This window comes from Macadamia integrifolia, chromosome 3 (genome assembly GCF_013358625.1).
Source record: "Macadamia integrifolia cultivar HAES 741 chromosome 3, SCU_Mint_v3, whole genome shotgun sequence".
Classification (NCBI taxonomy): domain Eukaryota; kingdom Viridiplantae; phylum Streptophyta; class Magnoliopsida; order Proteales; family Proteaceae; genus Macadamia; species Macadamia integrifolia.
Genome location: NC_056559.1, coordinates 14,734,021 through 14,750,374, shown reverse-complemented (window position 1 = coordinate 14,750,374; position 16,354 = coordinate 14,734,021). Strand labels below are relative to the sequence as shown.

The 16,354-nt window shown below is 42.9% G+C and overlaps 1 long non-coding RNA gene across 1 annotated transcript; it reads right to left on the bottom strand.

Moving 5' to 3' along the window:
- Positions 1-632: 632 nt before the first annotated feature.
- On the bottom strand, positions 633-2,817 carry LOC122073414. Its single transcript, XR_006138781.1, has 2 exons — positions 1,970-2,817; positions 633-880 (listed from the first exon to the last, which is right to left on the bottom strand). It is a non-coding gene; the product is annotated as an uncharacterized LOC122073414 (long non-coding RNA).
- Between the last annotated feature and the right edge of the window lie 13,537 nt (positions 2,818-16,354).

The window sequence follows — 16,354 nt, the reverse complement described above, 5'->3', positions numbered from 1 at the left end:
TTGTCGGCAATTCCTTGGGGAATCCAGGAAGGCAGGCGAAGGTGGTATTGTTCCAATAGTGAAGGTCAGGTCTACAACTCATTCAACATTTTCTTGGGCATCAAGAAAATCTTTGAAGCTGAGTTTGAGGTGGTTCTGGAAGGGATTTTGTTGGCCAAGAATTCTAGAGTAAGGGAGATGTGGATTGAGTCTGACTCTGCTGCTGTGGTGTCTGCAGTCGAAAGAACCAGATCTCGTGGTTTGTGCTCCTAAGATGGGTGTTTGTTCTTCCATTCCTGAACTCTACCTCGTGGAAAATCTCCCACTGCTTTCGCGAGGCAAATGCGGTCGCAAACTATCTTGCAAAGAAGGCTTCTAAATTAGGGATTTCAGAAACCTTGGTGTCTTTCCCGAGGCACATCAAGATGGAATTAGAGAATGACGTGATGGACAAGCATAGATTCAGATTCTGCTAGGGCGTGGCTTGCTCTCTCTGTTGATGGCCATGCCGAAGGTGGAATTTGCAAGTTGCTCTAGTGGTTTCGGCCGTGTTCATATTTCTCTTGTTTTCTGATGTATCTCTTTTTTACTTTTCTAACAAAATATCTTTTAGCAAAAAAAAAAGGGTATTTGGTCACTAGACAAGATGAACATTTATCTGAAGAAACTGGATTTCATGATTAGAATTATAGCTGTAATATGTTCAATGTGTAACAGACACCATGGCATGTAAGAAAGAGAACCATATAGAACTCCAATAAAGCCAGAAATTTACTGTTACAGCCATCTCTGCAAAAATTTACTACTATAACAATCTCTGCAGGCAGCATACCATATGCATGACTCCTGTTCCCGATTAAAATAAAAGGACCTTGGCCATAATTCTGAGCTGTTTATATTCCTGAACAATCATAAATGGGGTTAGAAGAGAAAAGAATCTTGTCTAAGTGGTAATGGTGGGGTTCCAAATGAGAAAAAGCAAACCACTTTTTCAATTAACAAATTAGTGATCCATATAACAAGTAATGGATAAATGGACATAATTAATCTAGCTCAGGTCCTAAAAACACTGAGAGAAGAATAATTGAATATAATTTTTTATTTTAAGTGTCATTAACTTAAAAAAAAAAAAAAAAAATGGAATTTCAGCATTCTGAAACAAATTCTGAGATGACAATGCAGCAAACAAGATAACAAGGAACATGCAAATCAAGCCTAGTGTCTATAATCTACAAGGGACAAGAAGACATTAACTCTTTTAACTGATGCAACCATGTGTTTACTTACACTTTACACATTTCTTGAATTTTCTTCTTGTAAAGCTTCTCATTATCAACCAGACATATCCTATGACCTATGCTCACAGATTTATGTGTTGATTTCTAGATGGTAGTAAGTGATTTTCTTGCCATTTTTGGAACTATATGTTGGGAGTTACTTCATTAAACCATTTTTTTGCTAAGCACTTCACTAACCCATTCAGCATCATAACCAATGAATATCAGACATGCATGGTTTGTAATAATCCTTAAAAGATTTTACAGTTTACATTGCATGTAATGGAATCTAAAGCTTGGAATATATAAACTGTCCTACAGGAAAGATTACAAAAAAATGGAAATGTTTAGAAATACAACAATTCAAAAATGACAGCCATTAACATCAGAAAAATAGGTTTCCTTTCAACCATTACCATTCAATATTAAGGAATGCCCTTTAGTCTAGACTTTCTTTTCTTGTACTTATTCCTTCAAGGAACAGTGAGAAATATTTTTAGTTTTTGTCCTCCAATCCAACAGAATTGGTCCTACAAAATGATACTATTGCCCTATAGATGTAACACCATACAATATTACCTAAATATTATCTTTATATTCAATCTCACTAGAAGATAAGACTCCCAAAAGGGATGATGAATCATCAATCTAAACTGTTTAAAATATAGTCATTCTTCATCAACTGAATTAACATAAAAATCAATGTCTCTTACATTTCATCTGCCAACATATAGAATCTCATTTTCACTTGAGGCAACCATGAGATCAATTTGAGGGTTGTTTCAGATCCATTTACTGAAAGTATTAAGATCCTCCGGATAATTCAAATCGAAGCAATTGGATGTTTGACTCAGGCCTATATGACATGACCGATTGATAGAAATACTCCAACACTCCACCTGTCATATATTGCACAGGTTATTTATTCGCATAACAAAGCAATCAACCTAGTTAAATTGACAAACCCAATTAAATCAAATTCCTAAACAACCATCACATATGCATAACCCAATATTGAAGATTACCAACATCAACAACACTAAGCAATGGCCAGAAATAGAACTGGAATTCTTGAAAGCCTATCACAGTTAGCAGTATTATAAAGAAAAAAGGTAAATTCATCAAACAACTGATCATAATTGCAGAGAGAGAAGTTGAATGATCGATAATCAAAGCACCGATCTGTAGATCAGAGAGAAAATCTAGATCCAAAAACCTTTTTCTGCTTCACAGCACCAAATAATCATGACCCTGATGATCAGGCCCTCTCTGTATCTTCCCACAGCTTTATTGAACTACGGACTGCAGTAACCATAACCCACTGCATCCTACCAGACTTACTGTTATTAGGGAATAATTTAGCCATCCCACGCCAAGCCATGCAGTTCAAGAAAGCTGTGGAAGAATACAAAGTGGACCACATATGGATGGTCATAAAGGAGAGGATTTACCCTGAACATTCTCTGAACACACCTAAACCTATTTGCTGAATAGCTGATATTTCTTCAGGAGAGAGAGAGAGAGAGAGAGAGAGAGAGAGAGAGGGGGGGGGGCAGTAAAGGAAAAGCTTATCATGCAAGGGAGGAGGAGGTAGGTTTAGGGTTGGGAAGGACCTTGTATTTATGGTGGAATGGGGGAAGGTTTCTAACCCAATCCCGAGAAGAATATTAGATCTAATACTGATCAACCATACCTTTTTTACCCCACCAACGACCTATAAAAGTAAAATATAAAATAAAAAAGGGCACAAAAATTTTACATAGATCCATGTGGCTGTGATGAAACGTGGCAGATCCAACCTCATGATCTTCAAGTCTTTCTTACTATAATGAATTTTGTATGGGGTTGATCCACATAGATGGAATTCACCTAACAATCAACTCTGTGATGAATTCTATCTATATGGATCAACTCGTATAAGAATGATTATCATAAAATGATTATTGTCCGAAAACTTAATTCATACTCATTTTTTGAAATCATAGGTTTTAGACATGTTTATTATAGTAAATTCTCCATCTATCTAAAAGAATACAAAAAAATTTGAAACCCTAAATTGTGATTAAATGAACCTCAAACTCAAATGATTCGAAATTCCAAGCCACATGGATGCATGTGAACAGAAGTTGGGCCTGGGCCCACCGTGCGAATTGGGAGCGTCATTGTGACATAAACCCCGTTTTTCTCGGAACGGAGGTCCCGGTGTCGGGCTGGTATGGCAAGAGCACAGACATCTCTGTCTGTGTCTCTCTCACTCTCTCTCTCTCTCTACGATTTGTTTCTTCTCCTTCTTCTTCCACTCCAACTTCTAGTTAAGTACTTAAGTATAGAACTGTGCAAAAAGAAGAGATGTGCGTAGGTTAAGGCCCTGCACCGACTGGCTTAGTGAGCTTTAAGTAGCTGTCAAACACTAATTAAGGCCCACTTTTCACTAACCATACACTATTATTATAAAATTAGTTTTAATAACTTAATATAATTTATATATTTATCTATTTCTCTCTACCTACACAGTTTCTCTCACACATACACATGCCCGACATGATAGAAGGTTTGTCCATTGATTTAACCCTCAGCTTTGTCTTTAGCCTTTACCCTTTAACCTTTAAACTTTAACCTTCAACCATTACCCTTTAACCTTCTTTACTAGTAGTCTGCTTATGTTCCTCAACTTATTTCAAAGAATATTCTATATCAGACCGGACCTGACCAAACTGGACCGGACCGGACCAGACCAGACCGATTGGACCCTTAGTTTCTTGGGCTTGATCGATGTTAATATTGCCTCCGTGGAGCTTCCCATATGAGGGTTTCCTTTTTATGGTAAATCATGTGTGGGTTTCAAGTGGCAACTAATATTCAGCTTAATTGATCAAGATTTTCTATTTGCAGAAGCCAAATTTATGAACTTGTATGTGTTAGTCAATTGATCAGAGACATATCTATTCAGTTAATTAATACCCATTTTCCTGGAAAGCTACAAGCCATATCCAATGGTGTTGGTGGTGCATTAGTTGGAAGATTGGATAGTGGTGGCCAGTTTCACCAAGTGGGCTATATATACAGCTCAGTTTGTACATATTTCTTGTCTGGACTCTTAGACACAGTACAAACTTCCAATCTGTACAAATATTATGAAAGAGAAGGGTCATAACATTCCCACATTACTGATGAAACCAAATTCTCTTAAGACTGTTGGTGAACAGGGATTTTGGAATTCAATATTTGTAGCAAAGATATACTTTATATACCCATAAAAATCAGGATAAAACAAAGAGTAATTGTATATCTATACTTAAAAAGGTTGGTTGACAAGAGCTGGCAAATCACTTTAATTAGTGTGACCACAACATGTTCAATATTTATGGTTTAGGCTTGTCCATGGGTCTAATTCTGATTTGTCCTCTACCTCTCTCACACCCTTTATATCTTCTTATCTCTTTACTTTTGTATTATGAACTTTATATTTTCAGCTTCAAAACAACAACAACAACAACAACAACAACAACAACTAAAACCTTATGCCAACTATATGGAGTCGGCTATATGGATCCGATATTAAAATTAGAAAATAAAAAAACCCAAAAGAGACGTTAAAATATATATATATATATATATATATGAGATAAGAGAAGACAGTAAAACAGTAGAGAAAGACGCATCATGGGAAATATCCCTTATAAGGGATCAACAACACTGGTCCTTGTCATCTACAAAACTCTATTCAAAGTCATACTAGGATCAAGCCCTATCCTTTGCATATCTTTCCGAACCACTTCGTCAATAGTCACCTTAGGCCTATCCTTACCTTTTCTGGCTCTCACAAAATACATTTGGTCAGTCTTCCTTACTGGGGCATCCATGGGTCTCCGTTGAAAATGACCATACCACCTCAGCCGGCTTTCATAAAGTTTGCCCTGGATAGGTTCAACCCCCAATATTATCCTATCTCTTCTGGTCTTCCCGCACAACCCTCTCAACATTCTCATCTCCGCTACACTCAGTTTATTTAAAGTACTCTTCTTGACTGCCCAACACTCTACTCTATACATCATAGTTGGACGAATAACTGTCCTGTAAAATTTTCCCTTGAGTTTAATAGACATTCTTTTGTCATATAGCAGATGCATCTCGCCATTTCATTTACCCAACTTTAATTTTGTGGGCAACATCATCATCTATGTCTCCCTCTTTGGCAATGATGGACCCCAGGTATTTGAAACAATCACTTTGGGGTAGATCCTATTCCCCGAGTTTCACCACTCCCTCCCCTACTCTAGATTGGTTGAAGGGGCACATCATATATTCAGTCTTCGTCCTGCTTATCCTAAATCCTCTTGATTCCAAGCTAGATCTCCATAGCTCCAGTTTAATATTAATCTCATCTACAGTTTCATCTATCAGAACAATATCATCAGCAAATAGCATACACCACGGAACCAAGTCTTGGATGTGCGTAGTTAGATCATCCATAATGAGTGCAAACAAATACGGACTTAAAGCAGAACATTAGTGTAGCCTAAATGTGATTGGGAATTCATTACTTTGACCCTCTGTTGTTTTGACACTCGTCACCACTCCTTTGTACATGTCCTTAATTATATCTGCATAATTAACCATACTCCGTCTCCTCTCTAGGACATGTCAGATTAGCTCTCTTGGTACTCTATCATAGGCTTTTTCTAGGTCAATAAATACCATATGGAGGTTTTTTTTGTGGGCTCTAAATACTTTCATAAGCCTCAGTAGGAGGTTAATAGCTTCTGCTGTGGATCTCCCTGGCATAAAACCAAATTGATTCTCCGATACCTCAGTTTCCTCTCTTAGATGGGTCTCAATAACCTTTTCCCAAAGTTTCATGGTATGACTCATAAGTTTTATGCCTCTGTAGTTGTTGCAATTCTGGGCATCACCTTTGTTCTTATAAATCGAAACCACAATGCTTCTCTTCCTCTCACCTGGCATAGTTTTTGTACTCAGGATTTTGTTGAACAACTTGGTTAGCCAAAACACCCCTTGCCCTCCTAATCTCTTCCACACTTCAATTGAAATCTCATCCTGTCCCAAAGTTCTTCCTACATTCATCCTTCACAGAGCCTCTTTAACCTCGTATTCGCCAACCTGTAGTAAATGTCCATCGGGTGTGTTGGAATCATGTCTACTCCCCTCCTTCACTAGGTCCAACCTATTAGCTATAGTATCTCCATTTAGAAGGCTACAAAAATAATCTCTCCATCTCCTCATAATGTCCTCATTCTGTACAAGACTCTACCATGCTCACTTTTGATGCATCTGACATGGTCCGAATCCCTGCTCATCATTTCTCTTATTTTAGCTATCCTATACATCTCTTTTTCTCCATCTCTTGTATTAAGGTTTTCATACAGCTCATCATATTTCTTTTCCCTATCTTTCCCTACAATCTTCCTAGCCTCATTCCTGGCTGTGAGATATCTTACTCTATCCTCATCCTCGTTAGTCCTCTGTCACGTCTTAAAATAATCTTTCTTATTTTTAATGGAGACCTGGACCTCAAGTGTAATACCCCGCTTCTTAAAACCGGTCTGATTTCGCGGTTGAACCGGTTTAACCATACAGGAACCGAGCCAGAGGAAATTAGAGCGGGTTCCTTATGGGCTATGATGGCACGGGTGACCTTAAACACCGGCTGGCCCGACAATTCTGAGCCAGTGCCAAAAGAGACGGGAGTGCCCAAACTGTGTACGTGCACCTACCATAAGGTTATGTACGGATAAAACAGGTATTATATCCGTATTTTAAGGTATATACGTATGCTGCATCGTATGCCTGGGGTGGGGTTTGCGCCGAGGTCCGAACCCGGTCAAAATCCCAAGTCTTGGCTCTCAGGTGGGTAGGACAGGTGGGTGCACCCACCTGAGTGACCCATCCAAGAGCACTATTCACTTAATTAGGAATAGTATATAAGGCTTTATGATTTTCTTTTCTTTCCATTTATTACCCTCGTACGTTGGTGAGAAAAGTAAAGAGGAGAGAGAAAAGAAAGGGAAGAAGAAAGGAAGAGAAGGAAGAGGAAGAAAGGAAGGATTTCAGTGGCGCCGAAGCTTGATCTTCTCATTCCGGTGCCGGGAGAGTAATCTTCAACTCTAGATCTACAGTTGGAGGTAAGAAAAGTTGGGTTTTGTGAACATTCACCATACCCAAGCTTTAAACCCTTGATTCGAGTATGGTTTCTTGAGATCTTGTAAATACCCTTTGAAATGATGAATCTAAGGTTTAATAGATGATTTATGTGTTGATCTTGAAGGATTTGAAGAGATATTGACAAGGTAGAAGAAGCATTGTGAGTTTGAAGTGGTTGGAGGGTTTGAAGTCGTTCTTGAGCAAAGAAGGTAAGATGGTTTTTCCTCACTTGAATCTAACCTAGATCTAGGTTAGAATCATCCTATAAGACCTTGAAGGTGTGAAGAATGGGTGGGAAAAAGCCCCATTTGATTCCCCAAAGAATGGAGAAAATGGGGAAGAAACAATGTCTTTTCCGCCAAGACCGGTGGGTACAACCGGTGGGCTCCTACCCGCCTGTGGGTACCCACCTGAGAAGGCAGGGGGGCCTTCGGGCCCAACCGACGGGTACCACCGGTGGGTACTACCGGCGGGCCCCTACCCACCGGTCCCAAACCGGTGGGTAAAACCGGTGGGTAGACAGCCCACCTGTCTGACCCACCCGTGTGGCCCCGAAGGTGATCCTTATGTCCGATCGAACCCAAATCGGACGTGTGACCTTATTTTGACGTTCTAAACACGATTTTGACATCGGATTTCATTAATTTGATTCTAAAATGGTGAAGTACTAACCCCGCTCAATTATGTTAGGTTCACCAAATCCTACCCGATTCGCTTCGGATCTCACCCGTACCGAACGGGAATCCTTGTACGCTATAGGTAAGTGGGGAGAGGACGTTTGGCCTTGTTTCAAGGCATTTGTTTGGCATTCATTTAATTATATCTAATCTAGTCATGTCATCATGAATATGCTATATAGATTAGTCATTCCACACATTGATGTGCATATATGCTATGTTTACTTTTCAAATGACAATTGAATGAGATGTTTATATGTTGATTGTGGGCATCATGGTGTATAATGCATTGATAGACTAGATGCCATAGTCGGCTTGGAAACGAATGCATTGGTGGCCTGTGGAATGGGACACGGAGGCACTATGCAGTCGTACTAATGTCATATAGGAGCATGCGGTATTAGGATTCTCACCATCCCGTGCTACGACCCTTCCCAAAAGGGGTTAAGGTGTTGGGTTATCATTTGGGGGGAAGCAGTGGTCGCGGTCGTCGGGTCACTGTGGCGATTAGACATAACGCCCGGTGGGTCATGTAGGACAGCCGGCAACCCCAGTGGTACATTCAAGAGGGCCAATCGTACTGCTTTTAAATTGCTGGAGTCAGCACCTTTATTTTCAGTCATTTACATTTCTGTTGAGAGCCGGTGGATGGCATTGTCTTTACTTTTTCGAGTACTCACGGTGGGCCTTCTCCGACAGCCCTATGGGCGTATCGCGGGAGGGAGTTCGCGGCTCGTACCCGGAGTATACGCGCACTGTGGTTGTAGTAGCACTTAAACCAAAGACTTAGTAATGTTGCTTAGTTGGATGTGAATTAAAATGTATAGCATGGCATGTAGTGCATATGATGTGTTGTGATGTGTGGACTGTGGTGTGTGGTCCACCTTTCTACTTACTGGGCTAATGTGCTCATTCCACGTGTACACCCCTTTTTAGATGATTTTGCAGGTCATACATCTGAGGAGCATGGGGTGGGTCCCACAGTCGAGTTTCCTGAAGAGGACTGGTGGACCCCTGAGGAGTTTGAGCACGGCGTAGACTGCTCGTGCGAGAGCTGTACTGCGGGACAGCAGTTCTGAGGCCGAGCTGAGCTCCACCTTGGAGGCCGTGCTGAGCTCCACTTCAGAGGCCGAGCTGAGCTCTTCTATATGATGCCGAGCTGGGCACAACCCCTGATGCCGAGCTGAGCTCCAGCCTTGAGACCGAGCCGAGCTGTGCAGTCTGATTGTTTTGATGCTTTCCTGTATATACTTGATATTTGAATGTTATTCTTTTTGTGTATATATCATGCCTTCGGGCCCAATTGTATATAATTATTGTATCACCATTCGGGTATCAAGTATATGGGATTTATCCACAGGTAAAACTTAGTCTTCCGCTGATCTGATGAACTTATGATAGTGTGTGTATGCTGTGGTGGAATACAGTATCTGATGATCCTGGCAGGTTTGGGTTAACCGGTGTTAACTCGGTCACCGCTCCGGTTCAGTGTGAATGGGGTTTGACAAACGGTGATATCAGAGCGTGATGCTCTGCTCCACTCACAGCATACCATTAGAATCCCGTAGACTCTATAATAGGAGAATGGGGTTGGGTTAATATAAAAGCTTTAAAGATTAAAAGCCAAAGAAAGAAAGTATAAAAAGGGGTTGTATTATATGTTGCATTCATGGCATGCGTGAGTGTAGATAAAAGGTAATTAGATTGGTACTATAACCTATAAAGTACGATTTTGACGAAATTTCGACAGCATAACAGCGTAAAATGGGATTTCCAAAAATTTTACACAAATACCTGATAAACAACAGATAATGAATATATAACAAAGATCACAGATAGCATAATACATCACAACAAAATCACACAAGTGCTCCACATATGAACTCACCACAGAATCCACTATTCAAAAAATATATATATATATTTTATTCCATAAATGAATCCAGTTACATTGCAAATACAAGGAATGAGAATAAATAAATATACAATGTCTACAAAAAGAGAAAATGGATAAACAACTGGGTGGGCGAGCCAAGCCCTCACTGGTCATCGTCATCGTCGTCGATGATCACCACGTTCGCTGGAGGCCTGGAGTTGACGTCGAAACGGTGATCGTAATAATGGAACCTCGCGTTCACCAGCCGTACCTCCCTCCGAAGCCGGCTATAGTCTGCTGAGATAGCGTTGGCCCTAGTGTCCAAGTCCTGACCCAGCCTAAGGAAGGACTCCTCCAAGGTGGTCTGCCTGGAGGCAATCTCGTCCAGCCGCCTCAGTATCTGAACCTGGCCATCCTGCAAGGCCCGCATGGAGGTTGTCCTGCCCTCGTAGTCGTAGGCACCACTCCCAGGTGGTGGGGCTCCAGATGGTGAGGTTGCAGCTCTGGAAGAACTAGGGCCAGGACCTCTCGACTCCTGAGACACTTCCTCAGGGATGCTGCCACCCATCAGATCCTCCTCCTCGTCCTGAGGAACGTAGTCCTCATCCTCCTCACTGGACTCCTCCTCCATGAGGACATCCTCCATAGGGGCAGCCCTCCTACCCCTACCTCTCTGAGTTCCTGATCTTGGAGGTGAATCCATGAGGGTCTGAAGACCCATCTTCAGGAGGTTTCTCCGGTCGAACCTATCAGCCGGAGTCTTCCCCTCTTCACCACTCAGATCCACCCCGAAGAACTCGAAGATCCTAGTGAGGATCCTGCCGTAAGGGAATCCTCCATCCTCTGGGTGGGAAGTGTGGTGCTCCATCGTTCTGAGAATAATATAGGGAAGGCACAAGTGCTCGCCGCCTCCTTCTGCGGCCGTGAAGATGCAAAAGGCAATGAAAGCCGCCATGAAACCCACCTGGTTCCGATGACCTCCTCTGGGAAGCAGGTTGAACTGGATCAACCGGGCAAATAGACGAACCTCAGGGTAGAAGGATGTCTCGGACTCCGGAAGACTGCTGCTGTCGCAGATGGTCTCGTAGATGAAGTCCGGTGTCTCCATGCTCATGAACGGTCCCTGAGGCCTACCCCTGGGGGGACTGTAGTATCGGTATCCCACCGCCAATATACCCAAGATGCTGGCCAAGGTGCCTACCGTCAGCTGGATATCCACTCCCTTCACCAAGCTGCTGATGGTGAACTCCCCGTACGGATATGACACCTCCAGGTTACAATAGAACCGACGGACAACCTGCTCGTAGCATGGTCGGTCCACATGAAGAATAGAGTCCCAGCCCAATGCTGAGAACCTCTCCTGAAGCCTAGCCTTGTGGAAGTCCTTGACTACCACGGTCTTCTCCATCAACACTGACCCCTTCAGGAAGTTGGGCCAGTTGGCTGTGGCCTCTGCACTGAGGAAGTGCTCCTCATCATAGTCTGAAGGGTCAGACTGTGTAGGTGCAGGTCTCCCTGTGCGAGGAGCTGAAGAGCTGGTCTCCGCACTCTTCCGCTTAGAAGCGGTAGTCTTGCGTCTAACGCCAGAGGAAGATGGTCCTTTGCCGGTGCGTGATGACATCCTGGCAATAAGAGAAGAAAGTAAGGATTAGTACAGAAAGGAAAAGACAGCAGCCTTAAGAAGGGGAAATCCAAACCCAATTCATGCAAAACGGAAACGGCAACAATCTAAGAACGATAGGAAACCTATGACAGGACGAACGATAGTTGACAACGCAGAGGAACATGCCAAAACAGTAAAATGATAGCAAAAGCAAAGAGCATATCTAACACGGGAGGACTCGATTTCAATGCACCAACTCATTCACAATGAAGTAAAAGCTTGAAACCCTAGGTCTAGAACGAAATGCCATAGTAGTGGGATGATGGAAATGCAAGAACATACCCCAAATAGACTATGGGGTTCCATGAGTACAAGTATGGGATGAAAAATCAAGGAAACCAATACAAAAGAGGAAATTTCATGGAAATACAAGGGGATTCCAAGCACAATGGATAATCTATGCAAATTAAAGCATATTAAGCACAAAGCAAGTGGAATGCATCACAAAGAAGTCATCAATTGGAGAAAAGGGTAAGGATTGAAGAAACCCCCAAATTTGGAAACCTAGGGCACAAATTGAGGTTTTCTCCAAATGAAGGGATAAAAATCCTATAAACTACAAATGACCACAGTAGAATCATCATAAACACATGGAAAGACTGTTCTATGGTGAAAAATATGGAAAGACAACCTAAGGTAAAGTCTATACATGCATTTCACCCAAATGGAAAATTCTCAGAAAAGGAAAAAGAAGGAACTTACTTGAATGAGGGTGAGTTAACTCTTCTCTAAAGTGCCGAGTGGGTGAGTAGACTCGCGAGTAGAAGCGCCGAGGAGACCTCCAAGATCGCCCAAGGGAGAAAGGAAGAAAGGGAAAGGAGATGGGGAAAGAGACAAGACCGAACAGGGTCTGTAGAGCCCTGTTCGTGTTTTAACACGGGCAAGACCGGCGGGTATAACCAGCGGGCTCCTACTCGCCGGTACCACCCGCCGGTTAAGGCAGTAAAGACCTGCGGGTATAACCGGCGGGCCCCTACCCGCCGGTTCAGCCCACCGGTTATGACAGTTGGGAAAATTTTGAAAATTTTGAAAATTTTCCTTCTTTTCTCATTCCCTTCTCACCTCCTAGCATGATCACATTGATTTTCACTATTGATATTATTCCTATGATTAATATGCTATGGTCAAGTGGGACCATTGGCATATAGGCTGTGGACTTTGCCTGTATCATGGAATTGAGCTATGATTATTTACAGGCTATCATACACTACAACACCTCATGTAATGGCATATGATTGTGTGCCTAAATCGATTCTATGGTGTTTAACCAATATGGTGTGTGATGTGTTCCAGGTACAGGGATACGATGGTACGTACTAGATCCGGTAGTAATGCCCGAGGTACCTCGCGGGGACCTCGTCAGGTCGAACGACCACAAAATCCCAGGGGGTCCCGTTCTGTGGGGCATACCTCACCTCCACTACCTCCAGAGACCCTTGGTCAGGGTGGGGCACATGGGGACCCACCTATGACTTCACTCCCGGACCCTCCACCGGTCATTACACCGGGAGATGTTGCTACGATAATCCAGCAGTCCCAACAAGCTTTCCAGCAACAAATGCTTCAGCAACAGCAAGCATTTATGACTGCTATCCAGCAACAGTTAGACTTTTCTCAACCGGGTCAACCTCCCCGGGTACTCACTCCGCAGGACCCACCTGTAGGGTCGGGAACAGGACCACAAGTGGTGGGTACACCTTCAATCCCACCATTCGGTATTCCTCAGCATGGGATGCCTCCTCCATACTCCTACTATCCTGTCTATGCTCCTAACTTCCCGGTGACGAGTAATACGTCAAGGGTAGTAGAGTCGTTCAAGAGGAACTTACCACCTGTATTCTCTAAGGTGGGGAGTGATCCTCTGGAACCGGATCAGTGGATCCAAGAATTAGAGAAGATATTTGAGGTGCTTGAGTGCACGGATGCCCAGAAACTCATTTGTGCTGGGTTACAACTCAAGAAAGAGGCAAATTCTTGGTGGCAAACCTCCAAACCTATATTGATGGCTGCTCATCCAGAACCTACTTGGGAGCAGTTCAAGGAGTTGTTCTTGGACAACCATTATCCGCGCAGTTTCAGAGACCGAAAGGAGACTGAGTTCATGGCCTTAACTTAAGGAGGTAAGACTGTCCTTGAGTACCAACAACAGTTCGAGAGTTTGTTCCATTTTGCCCCAAGGCATATGCGAACAGCTGAAGAGAAGGCAGCAAGGTTCCTAAAAGGCCTAAAAGCATCTATTGGGTCTGTGCTTGAAGTCTTGGATTTGACCGAATATGGCCAGATTGTACAGAAGGCCAAAACAATGGAAGATAAGCAGAAGGGTGAACAGTCCCTCACTCCTGGACTGTGGAAGAGAACAAATTCATTCCCATATGCGGGAAATTCCTCCAAGGTTTACCGTGGATCATACAGTTCTGGGTCTATGTATAGGCAGCCATGTAGGCCATCTGGCTACCCTCCTAGGCCAGTTGGTGGTTCGGGTTCTACTTCTTTTCGCCCGACCACTAGTGTGGCACCTACAGCTCCAAGGCCACCTCGACCTCCATCTGCAGCAGGTCAAGTACAGAGGGGCCCCGCTCCAGTTCCGACGTCTCAGATTCGTTGCTTTAACTGCCATTCCTATGGGCATTATGCGAAAGACTGTCGGGCCCGACCAGCCTTACCCTCCAGTCAGCCCTCTGCGTACCGACCTCCCTTACCTCGAGGCAGTCAACCGCAGGGAAGGATGTATGCCCTATCAGCCGAGGAAGCTGAGGCTAGTACAGAAGTTGTAGCAGGTACATTTTAAATTAAAAAGTTCATTATGATTAATATTGATGACCTGCTGAAATTATATACATTGTTATACTAGGTATCCTACCCATATTGGGCATACCAGCCTATGTTTTATTTGATTCAGGAGCTACTCATTCATTCGCATCTAAGAGATTTGTAGGGAAACTTGGGATGTCACCCAGGATCCTAGACCATGGAATGATTGTTAGTATGCCTACTGGTAAAGTTGCACAGTTGAAGGAAGTGTATGGGCCGTGCCCAGTGGAAATTAGTGGGAAGAATCTTGATGCGCAACTCATTAAGTTTAATATGCAGAATTTTGATGTTATATTGGGTATGGATTGGTTGTCGGCTCATCGAGCTAATGTGATCTGTGCGGAAAAGCTGATTAGGGTGACAGATGACGAAGGGAAAGAATTGGTATACCGAGCAGATACAATGAAAAGGGTGAGGAAGGTCCTTGTCTCCGCTCTTCAAGCGGTAAAGTTGCTAGAAAGTGGATGTCAGGGTTTCATAGCATCGGTACTCGATGTTGATACAAAAATTACACCTCTAGAAGAGGTAAAGGTAGTTAAAGAGTTTCCTGACGTTTTCCCAGATGATCTGATGCATTTACCACCTGATAGAGAGTTGGAGTTTGTCATAGACTTGACTCCTGGAGCAGCTCCGGTATCTAAGGCTCCATACAGGATGGCACCAGCTGAATTGAAGGAGTTGTAGATGCAGTTGCAGGAATTATTAGAAAAGGGGTTTATTCACCCAAGTGTTTCACCTTGGGGTGCCCCGGTGTTGTTTGTCAAGAAGAAGGATGGTAGTTTGCATATGTGCATAGATTACTGGGAGTTGAATAAGCTAACCATTAAGAACCGATATCCATTGCCATGCATTGATGATTTATTTGATCAGTTGCAGGGAGCCAGGGTATTTTCAAAGATAGACCTTCGGTCCGGCTATTATCAGCTCAAGATAAAGAGTAGTGATATACCCAAAACAGCATTTAGGACTCGATACGGTCACTATGAGTTCCTAGTGTTATCTTTCGGGTTAACCAATGCACCGGCAGCATTCATGGATCTAATGAATCGAGTATTTCAGGATGTGCTCGACAAATGGGTAATTGTTTTTATTGACGATAGCTTGATCTACTCCAAGACCGAAGAGGAGCACACTCAACACTTGAGGATGGTGTTACAGAGGTTGAGAGATTAACAGTTGTTTGCCAAGTACAGCAAGTGTGAATTCTGGCTTGAACAAGTTGGATTCCTGGGGCACGTAGTGTCTAAAGCCGGAATCGAAGTAGATCCTGCTAAGGTGAAAGCAGTAGTGGAATGGGAAAGCCCCAAGAATGTTACCAAAATTAGAAGCTTCTTGGGTTTGGCTGGATACTACCGGCGCTTCATCGAGAATTTTGCTCGAATCTCAACACCAATGACCAAGTTGACTAAAAAGGGTGTGAAATTTGACTGGGCAGAGGAATGTGAGAAGAGCTTCCAGGAATTGAAAGAAAGGTTGGTGACTGCCCCTGTGCTGACTATTCCTGAAGGCACAGGTGGAATGACAGTCTATACCGATGCTTCCAAAGTTGGCTTGGGTTGTGTTCTCATGCAACGCGAGAAGGTAATAGCGTATGCATCCCGACAACTAAAGGAGTATGAGAAGAATTACCCTACTCATGACTTGGAACTAGCTGCGGTCATTTTTGCCCTTAAGATCTGGCGACATTATTTGTATGGGGAGAAGTGTGAGATATATAGTGATCACAAAAGCCTGAAATACTTCTTCACCCAGAAGGATCTGAACATGAGACAGAGAAGATGGCTTGAACTCATGAAGGATTATGACTGCGATATTCAGTATCATCTCGGCAAGGCTAATGTAGTGGCAGATGCATTGAGTCGGAAGACACAGACTATGTCGCTCTCATACTTAGCAGTCAGCTCACCAC